Here is a 19,494-nt window from a genome sequence, read left to right as displayed (position 1 = left end):
CCTTCCCTTTCTTTTCCTTTTCTCTTCTTCCATTGCACTTTCTGCTTATGCTTTGATAGCTTTTTCTAAAGCAAATAATAAACAGAGATGTCTTTTGCACCATGTACATAAAAGGAAAGGATTTGCATGCTGTATGCTCTAGCCTCCCAGGATTCAGATCAGAGAGTTGGCCTAATTCACTGTCATTTAAAACCAGATGTTTTTTCTGGCAGAGTGTCTTGTAAAAGCAACAATGATATCCATCAGATGGTACTTGGGGAAGCTTTACTGAGCTGAGTTAGATACCACAAATAAGTAGGAACAATGAAGAACTGAAGATAAATATTAAAAAGGAACCCAGATAAACAAGACAGACTTTCCTCCATGATCAACTGGATGTTCTGAGTTCAAAATAGGAATTTAACACAACTTTTGGGAACAAGATGGAGAGTTGTTATACGTGTGAATGTAAAGTGCTGATACTACACATAATTTACACAGATAAAGTTATTTTTGCCTCAAATAGTTATATTTACGGATTTCAGGACAAAGGCAGGCAAAATTTCCATGCATTGACTTTAAAATCTAGATCTAATATAGTCAAACATTTATAGAGAAAATGGACTTTGCTTTCACTCTACATAAATTTTGAGATCTGGTGAACTTAGAATAACTTGTTCCTAATCAGTCTCTAGCCTCTTGTACTCTGTATGTATAAACGTGCATAAAGTTAAATAGATTAGCATAAGTTTAACTTTATTTTCTATTATTTTTATTTATTTATTTATTTATTTATTTATTGGCTGCAGGCTCCGCATCATATTGAATATTTCAGTATTGCATCCGGTACATATTGTCAGAATAGCATATTGGATACAAAATATACCTTCTATTATGTAGATATGCTCACCAATTACTTAATGACCTTCAGCTTGAAATAGCCTCAAACTAAATAATACTAATTTGAAGACCAAGCCATCTATCAAAGTCAAGCACCTATATCACTCCTGAAAAAGGGAAAGTAAACTTTTAAATTTAGGCTGCTTAATAAAGCAAAGTTCTAACTTCCAGGTTGAGAGAAATATAATTTTATTCTCTAAACAATGTACACACTAGCATCATCAGCACAATGTTTGCATTCATGAATAAAGTCTAACTAGCAAAAGAATTCAGAAAATCAAGGGATAATCAAAGTGGATAATTTTAGGTAAATGAATAGCAATAGAGTTGGGGAAAAAATTCTAAGAGGAAAATACAAACAGTAATATCTTCAAATAAATTAATGATTTTTGGGAGAAGAAAAAAATGTATTTCTTCCACATTGAGTCTTTTTCCCTTTCATATTGTTCTAATCTATACTAGGCAATCTTATTTTTTGCTCAGTGTCTGATCCTAAACCTTCTTTCTTTTTTTTTTTTTTTTTTTTAAATAGCGGTCTCATCCCTCAGATATCATGTGAACATCATGAAAGAAAGCTGCAACAATTCCAAGCTGACTTTGTGGGATTTAGAGTGGGATAATATTAATCCTCCCAGATACTAAGGGGTCAAGAGATACATCATTTGCTCAGGTATCTCAAATATCACTCAGTTCCTCCCATAGAGACACTGCTTTTTCCTCCTTTTTCCTCCTTTTCTAGACACTGCATACAACTGAGAGAAGGTAAATTTGCCATGGTCTCCCTTAGAGTCAGAAGTCAGATTTGGGATGCTGCCTCTTAGCTGAGTAAATACTCATGTGGTTTTGACTAACTATGCAATAGGTTTGCTTGTCCCCCCTGTCTCAGCTGGGCATTGTTATTGGCTAAACATTCAGTTTGTTTATGCTTCTGAAAAGAAAAAAAAAAAAGAAAAAAAAAAAAGAAAAAGTTAAAATTATAGCACACTAGAGGGCACTAGAAAACTTCCAAGATCCTTGGAAGTTTCAAGATCCTTTTGCACTTTCCTTGTGCAAAATCTGGCCATATAAGCAACTTAGAAATATATAATAAAAATTTCCATTGAGCCTGATGCATTTGAACAGTCTGAGAATGACTATCACTAATTTTTGTAAAATTAAGGTATTCAGCTCTCCCTTCTCTATTTGAAGGTTCATATATGACTCACCTAGGCCACTGTAGTAAACTTTTAAAAATAGTTGAGACTAATAAAGCAGAGAGAGAATGATATGGAAGTAGAAAATGAACAAGAAATAAAAATAACTAAAGAAAAATAGAAAAAAAAAGAAAGAAGGAAGTCAGTCTAGGAGAAGATAATATATATATTTTTGAGTGGAGTATTTGATGTTGAAATTGGTAAAATGTTTTCTAACAAATTTATTTTTCTTGGATGCAAACCACACCAACTGAATTAAAAAACTCTTTGGAAAACAATAAGCAAAAATTTGTAGCAAAAAGTAGAGTGTTTACCTTGCAAGGGAATATACGATGATGTTCAGACACATAATGATGGATACTATTTTAGAAAAAGCATCAAAATGTGAATGACATCTGTAAATTATCTGTTGGAAATAATTATAGAAGTGGTAAATATAAATAATATAAAAATGATATTTAAATAATAATTGCAAGTAATAAGTGAGATTTGGCATGAAAATATACAGGAAATTAATATAGAGTACTCTTATAAGAGTAAGGGCAAAGTAGAAGTAAAGAAAAAAAAATGAACAAAATTCCGTAGCACCTTAATAAGACCTTTTTAAAAATAGATAATTTCTATTTCTGATTTAGAAAATACTCCACTGAAAAGAAAATAAATGGTTCTTCTCTGTAACTCCAAAATATAGTAAGAAGTCTAAACCTAGTTAAGAAGGTGAATCTCTTGAGTGACTTCAATGATATTTCTCATATGCCTAAGATGACATACAGGCTCAAGTACTTTGGGAATTATGGACTGTATTTCTTTCATATATTATTAACCAGAAATTCTGGTTATGCGTATGTGATTATTGGAAAGCGGCAGAATAATTGGAAAGGAAAAGATGAGATATAAGGAATAAAAATGATCACAGTGAGGGAGGGAGTAGCTCCTTGGAGAGATTAGAATTGCTAAATGTGTACAGCCTGGATAAAAGACAGCAACATGAAAGCATGATCAGCTTCCATAAATATTGGAAAGATGTGAGACCACTATTAGAGAAATACATCATGGCTTTGATTTTTATTATATTTTATTTACATTTAATGTTACAGTCTGTAAAATGTTTTTTAAGTAATAGTGAAAATTATTTTCTGTAGATATAGATATTTGTGTGAGAGCTAGTCCCATTTATTTGAGGAAGAATTACTTCTGGAAATAGGGCTGTAGAAAAGTAATGCATTAGGAGCGATTACTAGGTTGAGTGATCACAGACAAACATCAAAAAAGGTGTTTTGTCTCACACTCCACTACTTTCAGAAATGAGTGATGGGGTCCTTCAGTGGATGCTGGTTGTCCAAGGGACCCCAATCAGAGGGGTGAGGGGGCATTATAAAGTAGCTAAATAACTTTCAGGGTTCTGGAAATAAAATGAAGCTAAAGTAACTCTTTTTCACATCTGTGCCTTTGTGCTTCGGGCCTAAGATCATTTCCAACAACTACTTTGGGATGAGTTTAGATGAGGATATGACAATGCTTGCTTTCTAGCTCGGCTGTACATGGACCTCTGCAATATGCATTCTTGTGCCATAACAACGAGTCCATCTGTAGGAAGGGCTAGCACAGAACCTGAATTAGAGAAACAATGTTACCCAAAACAGGATCTTACCAAGATGCAATAGATGCTGTAAAAGGTACAAAAAAGCCATAAACCAAAGCACAGAACTGAATTTCAGGATGGTGGAAAAAACAGTGAAACAAGCGATTGTGGTTCAAACTGATTGTTAATAGACTCATTTCATTCTGCAGTGTATTCATCCCAGTTACCACTTTATTCAGTAAAGCAAAAAAAGTTAAGCTAGAGAATTTAGAAGATTGCCTAACTTAAATACTCTGACTCATCCTCCTGAGCAGCCTTTCTTCATCCCCTATAGCCAGAGCCTAGGGAAACTACCAATGCAATTAATGACAGTCATTAGTTGCAAAATAGCTGAAAGAAATGCAGCATCTTCTGAGATGAAGCTGCCAGGCAAAGAAAAATAAGCAGCCAGTGTGTAGTAGCAGATTTGATACTTAGCTACTCATTAATTCTGAATAAGCAGGGCTGACAGCATCAGAAGAAACAAAACAGAGTCTCGCATAGAAATTAGTCTACAAAATAAAACTTCGAAATGTCTATGAAATCTCAGCTCTGAACCAAAACCTAGTTTACAGAATCACAGAATGTTCAAGGTTGGAAGGGACCTCTAGAGATCATCTAGTCCAACCTTCCTGCTCAAGCAGGCATACCCAGAGCATGTGGCACAGGGTGGCATCCAGGTGGATTTGGAAAACCTCCAGAGAAGGAGATTACACAGCCTCCCTGTGCAGCCTGTTCCGGGGCTCTGTCATCCTCATAGTAAAGAAGTTCCTCCTCATATGGAGATGGAACCTCCTGTGTTTCAACTTATACCCATTTCCCCTTGTCCTGTCATTGACCACCACTGAGAAGAGCTTGGTCCCTTCTTCCCTACATTCTCCCTTCATGAACTTATCCATGTTAATCAGATCTCCTCTCAGCCTTCTCTTCTCCAAGCTAAACAGGCCCAGCTCACTCAATCTCTCCTCATATGAGAGATGTTCCAGTCCCTTAATCATTTTTGCCACTCTCCGCTGGACCCTCTGTTGAAGCTCCACGTCCCTTTTATACTGGAGAGCCCAGAACTGCACACAGTACTCCAGGTGTGGCCTCACCAGAGCTGAGTAGAGGGGCAGGATCCCCTCGCTTGACCTGCATTAACTGCTGCATAGTTATCCCTGTGTTTGTAACTTCCTGACTTTTGTGCAAATCTAGACTTATTTCTCCATATCTTAAGTCTTTGGTTCTCCAGTCTTGCCTTCTTCCTGCCTGAAAATTAAATTTATCAGTATGCCTATTGAAATTTTTCAAATTTGTGTTTTTACCTCAGGTAGAGTTCTATTTCAATTTCTCATCAATGGATCCATTTTAAAAATTCTTAGCAATACTGTATCATGGCAAAAATAATTCAGAAAAAGGTCTAATAGCAAAAGAAACTTCAGAAGACCTAAAGTTTTCTTTTTTTTTTTTTTGTAGCATTTAGGTTTTAGCTAAAATTTTAAAACCATTGATGGATAATGTTAACTTCAAAAGCAAGCACTTTCAAAAGATTGTGCATTTTTTCTTCAAAATGTGCAAGTGAAGTTTTCAACTCACATAACAGTTATTTTCAGCTGAAATTTTTACTGGGAGCATATTTGTGTTGATAATGCTTTAGTGTAATTCATATAATCTATATGGAAACACTTGTGACAGATTGAATCTATATTATTAATCAGTTTAACCCACATTATATTTGGAATAGGCTCAGCATAAGGAATGGCCTATTCTTTGCCATGTTTTGGCAACTCCAGCATCCAATTCTGCTTTTTGGAAAGTAGGGAAATAAGCACTTCCTTGAGCAAAGTTAGCCCTCATGCAGCTGGACTGGCAGGATGAGAAAGGCAAGGCAGGAGGAATGCTGTAACCATGGTGGAGATGGAGAATTTCCTGGAAAGGGAAGGAAGGAAATGACATTTCAAAATTATCTAGAGATGGTCTTTTTTTTTTTTTTTTTTTTTTTTTTTTTTTTTTTTTTTTCTTAATTTGTTTTCTTTATGTTGCAATCCATTTTGACTTCAGTGGGAAATCTGGGTAAATTGAACAGACAATTTCTGAATATTTTTTATGAAAATCTCACATTCAGAGCATTCACAGAGAAGGTGCTAGTATAGAACAAATGAATTTCTTTTTATAAAAATGAGATCCTGCTTAATCTTATTTTTGACAGCAGAAGCATTTCATTTATCGTATCATCTCCAATCTGCAACTTTTCTCTGCAGTGAAATCTAAAAGTGAGAGTATTTCTCTTTTCTTTCCTAATCTCTATACAGAGAAGGAAATTGTTTGATGTGGGTGTTCTTTACCTTAAAAGATAATTTTCCTTTTTTCTCTTGTGGAGGATTATGGAATATTCAGTTGTGCAGTGACAAATTTCCTCAAATTACTTTTTTTTTTTTTTTTGTAAGATTAGTTAATGCCATAATGCCATAACACTATAATGTCCTTTCTTTTTTTCCTATCAGCCACCAATTTCAAGTTTTCTTTGGTAATTTTTAATCTCTTGGCACTAGGGGACATTTTAAAGACAATCTATCACAGCCTCTAGAATCCTCTGATAAAGCTTCTGGCAAAGCTTATGTTTAGAAGTATAAGCCACTGCAATACAGTAAATAGACAACTTTTCTGGTCCATAAAAACAAACAAACATACTCAAAACTTAATTTCCACTTAATCACTTAATCCGTCATTATACGGTCACATGCACTATCTCATGACAAGTTTCAGTGCTTATCATCTTCAACAGATGTTTGGTTGATGCCAGGGCTGAGTTTGTTGATATAATGAAGAATTTTTTACTTTTTGTACTTTCCCATTTTTCTAAGGAGGGAAAAAAAAATCTCTGGGCTAAAAGGTACATGATTTTTCAACCCAGCCATATGATCCAAACTATAAATAACTTCTCAGGAACAACAATATCCAATCTTACGTTCACATAAGTTCAACTGCAACTTTTCTTATATGATGTATAAGATAAATTAAAAAGAAAGAAAGAAAGAAAGAAAGAAAGAAAGAAAGAAAGAAAGAAAGAAAGAAAGAAAGAAAGAAAGAAAGAAAGAAAGAAAGAAAGAAAGAAAGAAAGAAAGAGTTGCTTCATTTGTCAATTTCAGGCTAGAAGACAAGAAACGTAGCAGCAAAAGTCATAAGAGTAGTGCTGATTTTAATACAAGCAGCCATTAAACATCGTCCAGGATGTTTCCAGCCACCTACTGAGGAATGAAACAGTATATATGAGCCTATATGTGTGAGAGATTTGACTTTGCTTTTCTGGACTTTAGAGACGAACTCCTCTTCCCTTCCCTCCTGTGCTCCTTGCCCTTTTCCCCACACACAGTGAAACAGGATTGTTTGATTTGCTTCCATTGCTTTCTTTGAAAGAAGGAAATGAAATACTAACTGGGCTTTGGAAATTCATTTGAGATCTTTGGCTTGAAAGTTTGCCATCAGGAACAAACAACAGATTTGCACTCAAACTGTGTCAGGTCTTGTTTTCTCTGTGAAAATTCAGCATTTCTAATCCAGCTGATAAACAGACTGGATCATGGCATAAATCCTGCCTGATAGTCTGTTACGGGAGAGAAGAAAAAATGAAAAAAAATAAAAGCTAAGAAAAAAATAATTTTATTCTTATCAGAAGTAAGAAGGGAAGGAAGGAAGAGAGAAAAGGCAGATTGAAGGACAAAAGAAGGCAGAAAATTCTAATGAGACTATAATTTTTGAAGTTACAGATCAGTCAAAACTGTCTTATTTCTGAATATAATTATTTTGAACATGAACTTCAAATAAAATTTGGATATTAACATAAAATCACTAACAAAGAAATTACAAGTTCCTTTGGTCACAGCTATCCATAGTATTTTTTCTTCCTGGAAGAAAAACAAAGAATTGTAGTCCAGCGAAACACATGCATCCTCATACAATCAGGGTTGGGCTATCATACTTCAACTCCCAGAAGTTGCTATATATAATGGTACAGCGCCACAGCTGCAAGAAGACTGGTCTTACTGTGCTTCCTTGCTTTTTACCTTATTGGAAATCTGACATGGGTTTATGGGACCACAGGGCAGTTGGAACGTTATAGCCATGACTGGAGTCAACCAAGGCAGACTAGGCTGCTTAAATGGGAATGCTGAATGCCCATCTAGAGTAGTACAGTAAATAAGAGCCAGTCAGCAGAGCAAAACTCTTGTTGCTGTGAACCCCCCATTCAAGTTATACACTCATTGGGTATATCTTAAATTGGACTAGCTCTGCTTTAGACCTATAAGCTGAACAACGGAAACATTGAACAATGAACATGGACTGAACAATAGAAGAAAGTGGAGCACAGAAAAGTGAGATACCAAAGCGGAATCTATATGGTCCGGTTTCACTCAGAAGGTATCCAGTTTGCAATTTGAGATTAACACATGATATGAACAAAGGTTGTTCTGTTGGCACATTTGCAGGTGGGTTCTGATGCAAATCGAATGCTATTGCAGGCACATGGTAAGTCTCTCTTTTTCAACCCAAGCACAAAAGGTATCCAGCTTTAAAATATATTCAAAGTACTTCTTTGAAAGGAAGTTTATATCAATTGCTGTTGATCCTTGGAACTATTTCTGTGGTCTTTTAGTTATGTTTGACTGCTTTTTCCTTTTCTTTCTTGTCACTGTACAGAATTATTCTTAAAACCTTACAGGATGGTGACTGATTCCTAAACAACATCTCCATTCACCATGACAAAGAATAACACTGCAGGATTACATACTAACTGATACAGAAAACAAGGGTCTGTCAAAAAGCAGAAGTGGCAATCTGAACAAATACTTAAGTGGGAAGCTATTTTCTCTTCTCCTAGTTCTCTTTGAGATGTGGAAATTATAGTTGTTATCGGTATCATTAGACTGTAGCTTACTTCAGAGAAAAGTATAATATTTAAATTGTATTTTTATATCACAAATGCACACTTTAAGAGGTTCCTAGAAGAGGCCTGAAAAGCCTTAATCTCTCTTCAAAACCAGGTGGTCAAAAAAAAAAAAAAAAAATCTTAAAAGAACCTCAAGAGATCATTTAACTTTAAAGACAAGATCAAGTTTACCAATGCAATTTTCGCTAAATGCTTGTCCGGTTAGCACTTACAAATCAGCAGTGAAGACAGAATCTTCTTCGTAAAGCTATTCCAAAAGTTAATGATTCTTATCACTGCAAAAATTCCTGTTTTTTAAAATAGGTCTTCCAAAATCCTCTATTCAAGTTGATTTTCTCTGTCTAGCAAGCTTCCTGTCCTTTCAGTAAAGAAAGGGAACAATTCTTCCTTTCTTTGGGGAATTGTTTTCACAAATACTTCAACACAGATTTCAGAATATTTCAGAATATTTCAGAATATTTAAGGTTGGAAGGGACCTCTACAGATCATCTAGTCCAACCTTCCTGCTCAAGCAGGCACACCTAGAGCATGTGGCACAGGGTGGCATCCAGGCGGGTTTTGAAGACCTCCAGAGAAGGAGACTCCACAACCTCCCTGGGCAGCCTGTTCCACTGCTCTGTTACCCTAACAGTAAAGAAGTTCCTCCTCACCTGGAGATGGAACTTCTTGTGTTTCAGCTTGTGGCCATTACCCCTCGTCCTATCGCTGGCCACCAGTGAGAACAGCCTGTCCCCTTCCTCCCTGCATTCTCCCTTCCTGAACTTATACATATTAATCATATCCCCTCTGAGCCGCCTCTTCTCCAGAGAAAACAGGCCCAGCTCGCTCAGCCTCTCTTCATACGAGAGATGTTCCATTCCCTTAATCATCCTGGTTGCCCTTCTCTGGACCCTCTCCAGAAGCTCCACGTCCTTCCTATACTGGGGTGCCCAGAACTGAACACAGTACTCCAGGTGCGGCCTCACCAGAGCTGAGTAGAGGGGCAGAATCACCTCCCTTGACCTGCTGGCAACGCTCCTCCTGATGCAGGCCAGGATGCCATTGGCCTTCTTGGCCACGAGGGCACACTGCTCACTCATGGTTAACTTAGTGTCAAACTAAGATGTTGAAAGTCCTTACAGTTTCTACGGACTATGCACTCAAAATTTTTCAGTCTCCCCTTGTTGATCATATTTCCTACATAATTCTCCTAGGGCTTCTACCATTGATCCACAGGATTCTGAACAACGGGCCCAAAACTGAGCAGAGGTTGGAGATAGAGCTTTACCAGTATTGAGCAGAAGAGGACGCTTACTTGTGAGTTTAGCAGGTGATTTACCAATTCATGCAATCTGGAATTGTATTGCTTTTTAACAGAGCCAAGTCTGGCTACACTTGCACCCACTGAGTTTCATAGCAGAGACTTCCATGATCTAATATACTATTTCAAGAGATCACTGGAGAACTAAGAGTTGCACGTGTTCAAAAATATTAGCAACCATAGCTGACATAGCTGTTAACTTCTGACGTCTGGAAGCAATTCCTATGGGAAAGAGCAGTTTAAAAGAGCAAAAGCAAATGTCAATGAAACTATCTTAATGGATTAGAATTGCTTTAATCAGCTGAAGATCTACCACCTAGAATCACAGGCCTGATAACTTCATTCTGATGTCTGCTGTATAAGATAACATTTATTATAACGCAGGGTGAGGTATAAGACTTTCTTGACCAGTTTCAGTTGGATTGATCATGGCCCTCATAACTGCTCCATAGGTTAAAAGAACAATTGTAGGAGCCATACAAACATATTTTGATATTTATAATGAATTCATTGCCATAGCTTCTGAGTTAAAACTTCAAGGAGTCCTGAAAAGGTGATAGTTCAAAATAGAGGAATTGTTGACAACACTGATTACAGCTGGATAAGCACTCAGTGATTCAGGGCATGAGGAGAGAAAGAAAGATGATGTGTTATGTGTTTCCATTCAGTCTGAATAATAGTCATACTCCAGATTGATAGAATTGAACATACGAGAAGTACATACAATGGTACATAGTTGATTTTGAAGTCTTTCTACTTGAATATATGTTAATTAATCATAAAGTTATCTATTTTGCATATTCTCCCAGAGAATAGACTTTATTCCTTTATACTTCTCATTAAAACAAGTTGGATCTCACTCAGACCCTACAGGCAATTTCTATCTGATTTCAGTCTTAGTTCTTCTAGATTAATGAGGATCTCTGAGTGATTGTCTTGTCTTTATTATTTTTAAAGTCAAAAAAGAATGCAGAAAATTTTATAAATGCATTGTAAACCATCACTTTCTTGGTCTAGCTTAAAGACTATTGAGTGCAACAGGTTGTTTTCTGTATTAAGTAGGTAAATCTCAGACCAGAACAGGACTGAGTAAGCAATATTTAGATTCTAATCAGAGAGCTGCCAAAGGATAAGAGGACTGGAAATCTTTATCAATACTGTCTTTCTGACAAAATTTCTTGGCCTAGTAGGAATATAAAAACAATCATTCTAAACATGACTCATTTTCTCAGGTTTATCCAGAACTTATTAAAAAATAAAGAATATTTTGAAAAGAAAAATAAAACAATCACAGTGTTTTCCAATCCTTCCAAACATTTAAGCTACACAAAGTCCGAAAAAAAACTATTTCTGATAATTCAGTAAAATCTCAGAGAGAGAAAAGAACGTGAAGGTTACTGAATACACTATCGACCATGCTTTGTGTAGCTATCAACATTCTGAATACTGGGTTGGGTTTACTAGCTCAACATTATTAATGAGATATTAATATAGGAAGCTTTGAATTGAATTCAGTCAAAGAAAGAGTATCTGAAATGTTATTGCTTATGCTGGCAGTGTAATATGGAAATTTTCATTCAAATAAAACTAAAGACAGGCTTGGCAAGAAGGCCAAAAGGCATTATTTTTTGGTTAGTTTTTCTAGTACAATTATTTACTATTGTAAAAATCTGTATAGAACATAGTATTTTCTGGTTTTGCCTGTAATTGAAGTTATATAATAGAAATTAACATTATATAACATTAATTCCTGATACACTTTAAATGCTTTTTTTTCTCTTGCTTATTATACCAGTATCATTGTACAAGCATCAGTCATACTTCTATCATGGAATCGTCAAAGATTTCAAACTCATGTAAAGACTTCAAACTTGCTTAGATAAAACAATAAAGTGTTTTAAAATTACATATTCTGCTAAAACATTAATGAAATCATAGGAGGTATATACCATCAATTTGTCATACTTGCAAAAGAAATGTCTGACAACATTTAGGTAAAATACATTGACTTATGCTAAGTCATTATCATAGAATCATAGAATCATAGAATTCTTAAGGTTGGAAGGGACCTCAGAAGTCATCTAGTCCAAACCCCCTGCATGAAGGGTGATGGCACAGGACTGCATCCAAGCGGGTTTTAAAGATCTCCAAAGAAGGAGACTCCACAACCTCTCTGGGCAGCCTTTTCCAGGGCTCTGGCACCCTCACTGTCAAGAAGTGTTTTCTTAAGTTCCTGTGGAACTTTTGGTGCCTCAGCTTGTGGCTGTTTCCTCTAGTCCTATCGCTGTCCACCACTGAAAAGAGGCCGGCCCCCTCCTCCTCACTGTCTCCCTTGAGGTATTTATAGACACTGACCAGGTCACCCCTCAGCCTTCTCTTCTCCAGGCTGAACAGGCCCAGCTCTCTCAGCCTTTCCTCACAGGGCAGATGTTCCAGGCCCCTGATCATCCTGGTATCCCTGCGCTGGACTCCCAGTACTCCAGGTGTGGCCTTACCAGGGCTGTGTAGAGGGGGACAATGACCTCTCTCAACCTGCTGAAGACGCTCTTCTTAATGCACCCCAGGATCCCATTGGCCTTCTTGGCCACCAGGGCACACTGCTGCCTCACGGTCATCTCGTTGTCCACCATGACGCCCAAGTCCCTCTCTGTGGGGCTGCTCTCCAGGAGGTCATTCCCCAGCCTGTACTGGTGTCCGGAGTTATTCCTCCCCAAGTGCAGGACCCTGCACTTGCTCTTGTTTAACTTCATGAGGTTAAATTCATATATAGGTATTTCATGTACACCAATGTACAAATCCAGTAATCCAGAACATATAAAGATCTTGCTGAGAGAATAGCTAGATTGTTTTGTTTTGGTTTTATTTTGTTTTGTTTTGAAGAGATGAGATCTGCTCTCTCTCTTGCTTTCTTCTGGACACCCCAGTACAAGAGGGCGTAGAGCTTCTAGAGAGGGTCCCAGCGGAAGGCAACAGAGATGATTAAGGGACTGGAACATCTCTCGTATGAGGAGAGACTGAGTGAGCTGAGCCTGTTTAGCTTGGAGAACAGAAGGCTGAGAGGGGATCTGATTAATATGTATAAGTTCATTAAGGGGGAATGTAGGGAGGAAGGGGCCAAGCTTTTCTCAGTGGTGGCCAGTGACAGCACAAGGGGTAATGGGTGCAAACTGCAACACAGGAAGTTCCATCTCCATATGAGGAGGAACTTCTTTACTGTGAGCGTGACAGAGCCCTGGAACAGGCTGCCCAGGGAGGCTGTGGAGTCTCCTTCTCTGGAGGTCTTCAAAACTCGTCTGGATGCCACCCTGTGCCACATTCTCTAGGTGTCCTTGCTTGAGCGGGAAGGTTGGACTGGATGATCTCGAGAGGTCCCTTCCAACCCTAATCATCCCGTGATTCTGTTATTCTTTACGAAATCAGGAAGATTCTGAGTATTATAGTAACTGATAAAATTTTATTCCTAAGTAGGCATTAGAACATTGAGTAGAACTTTTTCTTGTTGCTTTTATTTTATATAACTAACAATATGACTTATTTGAAGGTCAAAACTAATGCAGAGGCAAATATAGATCTCTTTTGAAATTATTTAAGTCTCAGCACTATTCATGTGAAATATATATGACTACCATTTGCACATTAGCAGTTGATTTAGCGTGCTTCAGCACAGAGGTAGAACAATGGTATATGGCAGTGTTCGTGTGTCACATGCAGATGCAGTTAATTAATGCTCACAAAAAATGTTGTTACTGGGTAAAGAAAGTGAAATAGCTTGAAGTAAAGGTAAAAACAATTTAATTCTCAGGGAACTTCACAACTTATTTTTGCTTTGATTGTAGAAAATTGATTTAATTATTGTATAGTTCCTAAAATTAAAATAAACCCAAAATAATTAGTGAAAGACTTAGAATCTGATCATAAATTCATTTTCTGCCAGCATTAGAAGAGAAGCTTGGCACATTTCTGTGTAGGATCTTATTTGGATAAAACTTCCATATAGTGCAGAGGAGTGCTTTAGAAAAAAATAGTTAACAAATATGCCAGTATAACAAGTTATATAAATTTAAGAAATATTCCATAACATGATGATAATTCCTTTCTCTCAGAACCAAAGATGAGGTTAACTTTTGTTACCTAGTTAGCAGTGAAATGCACCTAGGCAAATATTTCTTGCTACTGATTTGACCACTTTCTTTAGCAAATCCATTTTATAGCACAGATGGGCTAACTAGAGTATAGCCTTCTTTAATGTATAAATTTTGGACAATATTGACTGGAACAACCAGAGAATCTTTTGGTATATAAGGTCCAGATTTAAGACTACAGATGGCAATAATAGCCAGCACATCTTCCTCTTAGAAGCAATTTATATATCTGGCATATTAGGCATTTTTAGATACTTTATAGCTTTATGGTTTATCATCCCTAATTTCCAAAAAAAAAAAAAAAAAAAAAAAAAAAAAAAAAAAAAAAAAAAAAAAAAAAACCCAAAACATATCTAAAAAGGTTTATGTCAGTTATTGTTAACTTTGAAGAAGGAATAATAAGCTTCTTAACCTGTGGTATATTTGTCTGGCATCGGGCAATTATAATACACAATCTGAATATTCTGGTAAAACTTCATTGGTAACTAAGGAACATCTTGCATGTTTGCTGCAGACCTAATTACCTCTGATATGCAGTTACTGTATTACTCAGAAAGTCACCATTAGTGCATGTACTATACATTTAGATCAAAGAATGGCAATGAAGAAAATAATTCACTTTTACCAGATGCCCTGGTGTGTATCTTCCGTTGATAGTTTAGAAAAGTGAAGCAAAATGCCTTTGCTCGTGATGTAGACCTCGTGTTGTACGTGCAAGCTTGGAGAAGTTTATTCTATATTATTTAAGAAAATGTTTACTGTTTTGACTTTTATATTGGATGGAGAACAATAGATCGAAGTGGACTTTTCAAACTTCTGTTATGAAAGGCAAAAAAGAGACAAAATCAAAGACAAGGAGAATAGGTTCTGAAATCAGTGGTTTCTCTTCCAATTAATTATGTTTAAAGAATGTAAAAGTCATCAGGATGAAGGGGAGCAAAAGATATCTAGTGGTCAAATTTATAACAGTGCCACACATCATAGCGTCTTCAAAAGATAGGTCAAAAAAGAGGACCATAGAACAACAGGAATAGATGGAGGCCTTTTAAAAAATATATGACTGGAAAGAAAAAGAGTGATCATGAAGCATATTTATCCTATTCTCGATAAAAATTGAGAAAGACCACAAAAGCTGGCAGTTTCGCAAGTAGATGGAAGTGGTAACAGCTGGGTCATTAAGAAAGGAAGGATGAAAACTACCACTAAAGACTTTCATCTACCCAACCAGAAGTCAGGAGAACAGTTTGCACCTTTAACCCATCTCTCAGTTTTCGTTCTATTTAAGACTTAGAATCAGAAACAATATTTATAATTAGAAACTGCTTTCCTACTGCCACATTTCCATGAAAAGTTTCCATAGCTGCAATGATTTGACAGCGTACTACTGCCAAAAGGAAGAGTCCTGCCCACCAGACAAGACTTGCCCTCTCTGTCTCTGTTTCCTAATTTTCAGATACATTTACTTTATGCTGGATCCAGTGCTTGTTGGACCTTCAATGAGTTAATTCCTGTTACAGAGCAGAAAACCAATCTGGCAGTTGTGAGTATTTTTTATATTAGATAACTGTGTAGCTAAGTTTAGTAAAAGATTACACAAACACTATTGCAAAGGGCAATGGATCTACATTAGAAGTGCAAAGTATGTTACCAAAGAGATTTAGGTAATTAGTGAAAGAAATGTTCAAGGCTTTGGTGTTTTGTTGGTGAGAAATGGAAAATTTTTACCATGGTAAGAATTAAACAACAGGCATGGTAATAAGCAACCACGTAGAAACACCTCTCCACAAGGACTCCTTGTGGACTGGCTTTGTAAAATGGGAGAACCGCAGATTCTCTGCTAATCTGAAGGTATGCTCCATCTGTGGCTATCAGTGCTAGCTACCATACCAAACAAGCATAGTCTGAGTAAAATTTGAGCGTATGTTACAATGCCTGGATTTGAATATTAAAAAGTAAACATCAGATCTTATTCTTTCTGTTGTTCAATATATGCAGAGAGTAGGTATAGGGATGAAAGGAAGGAGACACGTAAGGCTGATTATACTTACTGTTTGTGCACTATAGGCCCAGTCCTTGAGTCATGCAGTTTAAGCGCAAAGTGAAAGAAATCAGTGCCAGGGCTGATTTATATGTAGTGGAAAGAACTGGCTATTTTAGGAAAAAGTCTTATATTGTTTTGCTGTCTTAAGGAAATGAAATAGATTCTGGTTTTACAACTTTAAGACATACATTCCTTCTTATAGTTCTATAATCATCTCAAAAATAATACAAAGACAATTTTGTTGACTCGAAGAGTTTTCCTTCAAAAAATGATTTTTACTATTTTCTTTTTCTTCTTGTGTAAATAGCCCCAATGTTATCAGTTACCGCATAATATTGCTAAATTTAAAGTGAATAAATGTCATCCATATTTCACAGTACATTTGGTCAGTATCACATGATGCTTTCAAATAAGTTCTTATTAGTACCAATTCCCTTATAATAGCATCTAAAAATGGTTTACGTGTTGGTAACCTGATAGATGTTTTCTCAATTTCCCATGCCAAATGGAATTGAAATACAGAAGGAGAAGGCAAAGTAAAGTAAAATGAAACATTCAGAGGTAGAATTAGAGAGTAAAAATGGAAATGTGTTTAATTCAATAAAACCATCTGTTGCTTGGAAACTCTTAGCCATCTTATGCTTCTTTTTGTCATTTTTCCTCATAGTCATGGAATGATTCATATTGAGAGGAAAACAGTATTTACCCTCTCTTAGGATTCAAAAGTATTATCACAATTATAAGGGTTTTTTAATATATTTTAAATTTTATAATTTTATAGTGACAGGATTATCCAGGTGTTATGGAAAGATTTGTTCCTATGTCATTTCTAGTTCACTCAAAACACAAATCATAAGAAAACCTGTTCTCAAAAGGCTCTTGTCCTGACTTTTTGAATCAAAAGATCATCTGGAATCAGAATTTTGACTATGGAAGTCAGGAACTAACTATTGAAGAGAATTTGGTACTTATGTTTAAATTCATAACTTAATAAGAAAATTACAACTGATATTTTTAGGTGTTATCAGCCAATGTAGTCATTGGGTGGGTTTAATTAATGGGTGAAGGAAATGAGAAATCACTCTCTTTCATTTTGTCACTGATTTTAGTAATCTTTAGGTCATGACCATGCATTTGTATCCATTTAAAAAAGAAATACATTACCTATGTTAACTGAGAAGAAACAAATCAAGATTGTTGTAAAATTAATTAAAATCCTTGTAACTTATTATTTTTCTGCAAGGTAACTTATTATTTTTCTGCAAGGTTTTTTTTTCCCCACAAAACCTGGACTACTGCTTTTCACAATTTCAGTTACATTTAAACTCTGGATTTGCACATATTTCCTGACCTGACTGAAAAAAAAAAGCCCAAGTACATAAATATTGTGACTGCAGAACTAATTTGAGCACAGACATTATTTTCTTAATTTGCGAGTTAAAAAAAAAATCCATAGCTTGCTATACGGAAATTTCCTTGTCTTTTAAATATGTAACACTTTGAAGGGCTTCAAATCAAAGAAGTTTATAATTTTATAATTGGTATACTTTGGATTATTGATGCTGTAATAAGAACAAAAGTTTTCATTAGGGTTGTTGACTTCAAAACTCAGCTTCTTAATGCCGTCAAAAAACAGTTCTAGTGGTTTTGTGGAATTTTTCTACTTTTATGCTCTTTGACTTTCATTTTTATCTTTTGAAAAGCTTGAATGGTACTAAGAAAATTGCTAGTACTTTCTTTACAATGATTTCAGTTGTCATTGATTAAAACAGTTTCATAGAGTTTTAGAAGTCTGTACAGAAATAAAAAGCTCAGATCTTAGAAGTGTTACAGTAGAAGAAATGAACACAAACCCTATATGTGAGGCAATAGGAAGGATCAAAAGAAACTGTAGAAGCTGATAACAAGAAGGTTAATAGTATCAATCACCGTGAGTTACAAGAATAGAGTAAACAAAAGACTTACTGAATCTCAATAAAGCCATTGAATTACTCCCTGAAATGGTGACTTGCACAAGTGCAAGTTAAGTTCTGAAAAAGAATTTATTGACTTCAAAAACAGTCAAAAAAATCTACATAACATAGATTATTTAAGCCATACCCTCAATTTTGGCAATTGGGTCTTTTTTTTCAATTGGGCTTCCAATCATTTAAATCAAAATTCAGAATAAAACGCCAGAAGTAGAAATATAAGGAAAAAAAAGATTACTCATGGAATTTTCACAATTAATAGTTACATATCTCTTCCATGTGAACAGACAACCACTTATCAGAAAAGATTCAATTGAAAGTAGGTAATCATCAAATTGATGGTGCAAATGTTAACCTGAAAATCTGTGCTATCTCATTAGCATGCCTGTTATGGTATGATTATCTCTAAAATGAGTCAGAGTTAAAATGATGAAAGTTTGTCACCAGTCAACAGGAAAATCCTACATTTTGTCCCCACCAATTTGAGATTAGAATGATTTATCAAAACAGTTAGTCTATGTATTTTAGACCAATTATACCTTGTCTATTTATTTCCATAGTCTGGTTACTGGATTGTCTTGCCTGGAACCAATTTCTGCAAGGAGTGAACACTCTATCTCAGTTAGTTGTGCTTCAGTTGTTGGATTATTATTTTAGTTATCTACTGAAAATATTGTAGCTGACATTTGGATAGTGTCCTTCATACTGAATGTCCAAAGTGTTTTAGAAAACTGACCTCACACAAGTCAACAAAAGATCTTCCAGATATAAGAGAACCCAACACAAACGGACTTTAATAGTAGACCTTGGCACTGACAGACATTCCTTTGTATGATCTAGGATATCAGTGTGGATGGATGGACTCTCACTGATGGATTTAGGCTTTGAATTAAGGAGAATACTTTCCAGCTGTCTAGGATCCAAATTCCCAGATATCTTTATTGAAATAAGGCTATAAATATGGCCTGTTGCAAAATCTGGAAGCTGATTGTTTCCATCCCTAAGGGGGAAAATATCTATGAAGAAAAGTTGTCAAATTTACGAATATAGTCACAAATGGAAAAAAAAAAAACAAACAGCATCCTGTGTAACTGTATAGCTGATAGCGTGAAATATTCACATTACTTTAGTCAATATTCAGCGTGAGGTAGCAAGCTGCACTATCACATATCCTTCTCTCTCGGTGTGATACTGATCTATCCTTGTTGTCTTATGCTCTCACTTGGATCAACTAAAAATATCTTTGGCATCCTGCCCAGCTGATAGTTCTCAAATCCTTCCATTAAATTACTTTCTCTTTCTCTTTTCTCTCTCTCTCTCTCTCTTTCTCTCTCTCTCTCTCTCTCTCTCTCTCTCTCTCTCTCTCTCTCTCTCTCTCTTTCTCTCTCTCTCTCTCTCTCTCTCTCTCTCTCTCTCTCTCT

General features: G+C 35.9%; 1 long non-coding RNA gene across 1 annotated transcript in view; it reads left to right on the top strand.

Moving 5' to 3' along the window:
- Nucleotides 1-19,494, top strand: part of LOC112956246 — a 41,343-nt gene that overhangs the window by 12,973 nt on the left and 8,876 nt on the right. Inside the window, exon 2 of the long non-coding RNA XR_003251011.1 lies at nucleotides 9,814-9,916. This is a non-coding gene — a long non-coding RNA (uncharacterized LOC112956246). The remainder of the gene's footprint in view (nucleotides 1-9,813; nucleotides 9,917-19,494) is intronic.

Source organism: Nothoprocta perdicaria, unplaced genomic scaffold (genome assembly GCF_003342845.1).
Source record: "Nothoprocta perdicaria isolate Ctin4 unplaced genomic scaffold, notPer1 scaffold_61, whole genome shotgun sequence".
In the NCBI taxonomy this organism is placed as follows: Eukaryota; Metazoa; Chordata; class Aves; order Tinamiformes; family Tinamidae; genus Nothoprocta; species Nothoprocta perdicaria.
Note: the sequence above shows the minus strand (reverse complement) of the source record. Positions and strands in the feature narration are given on the sequence as shown.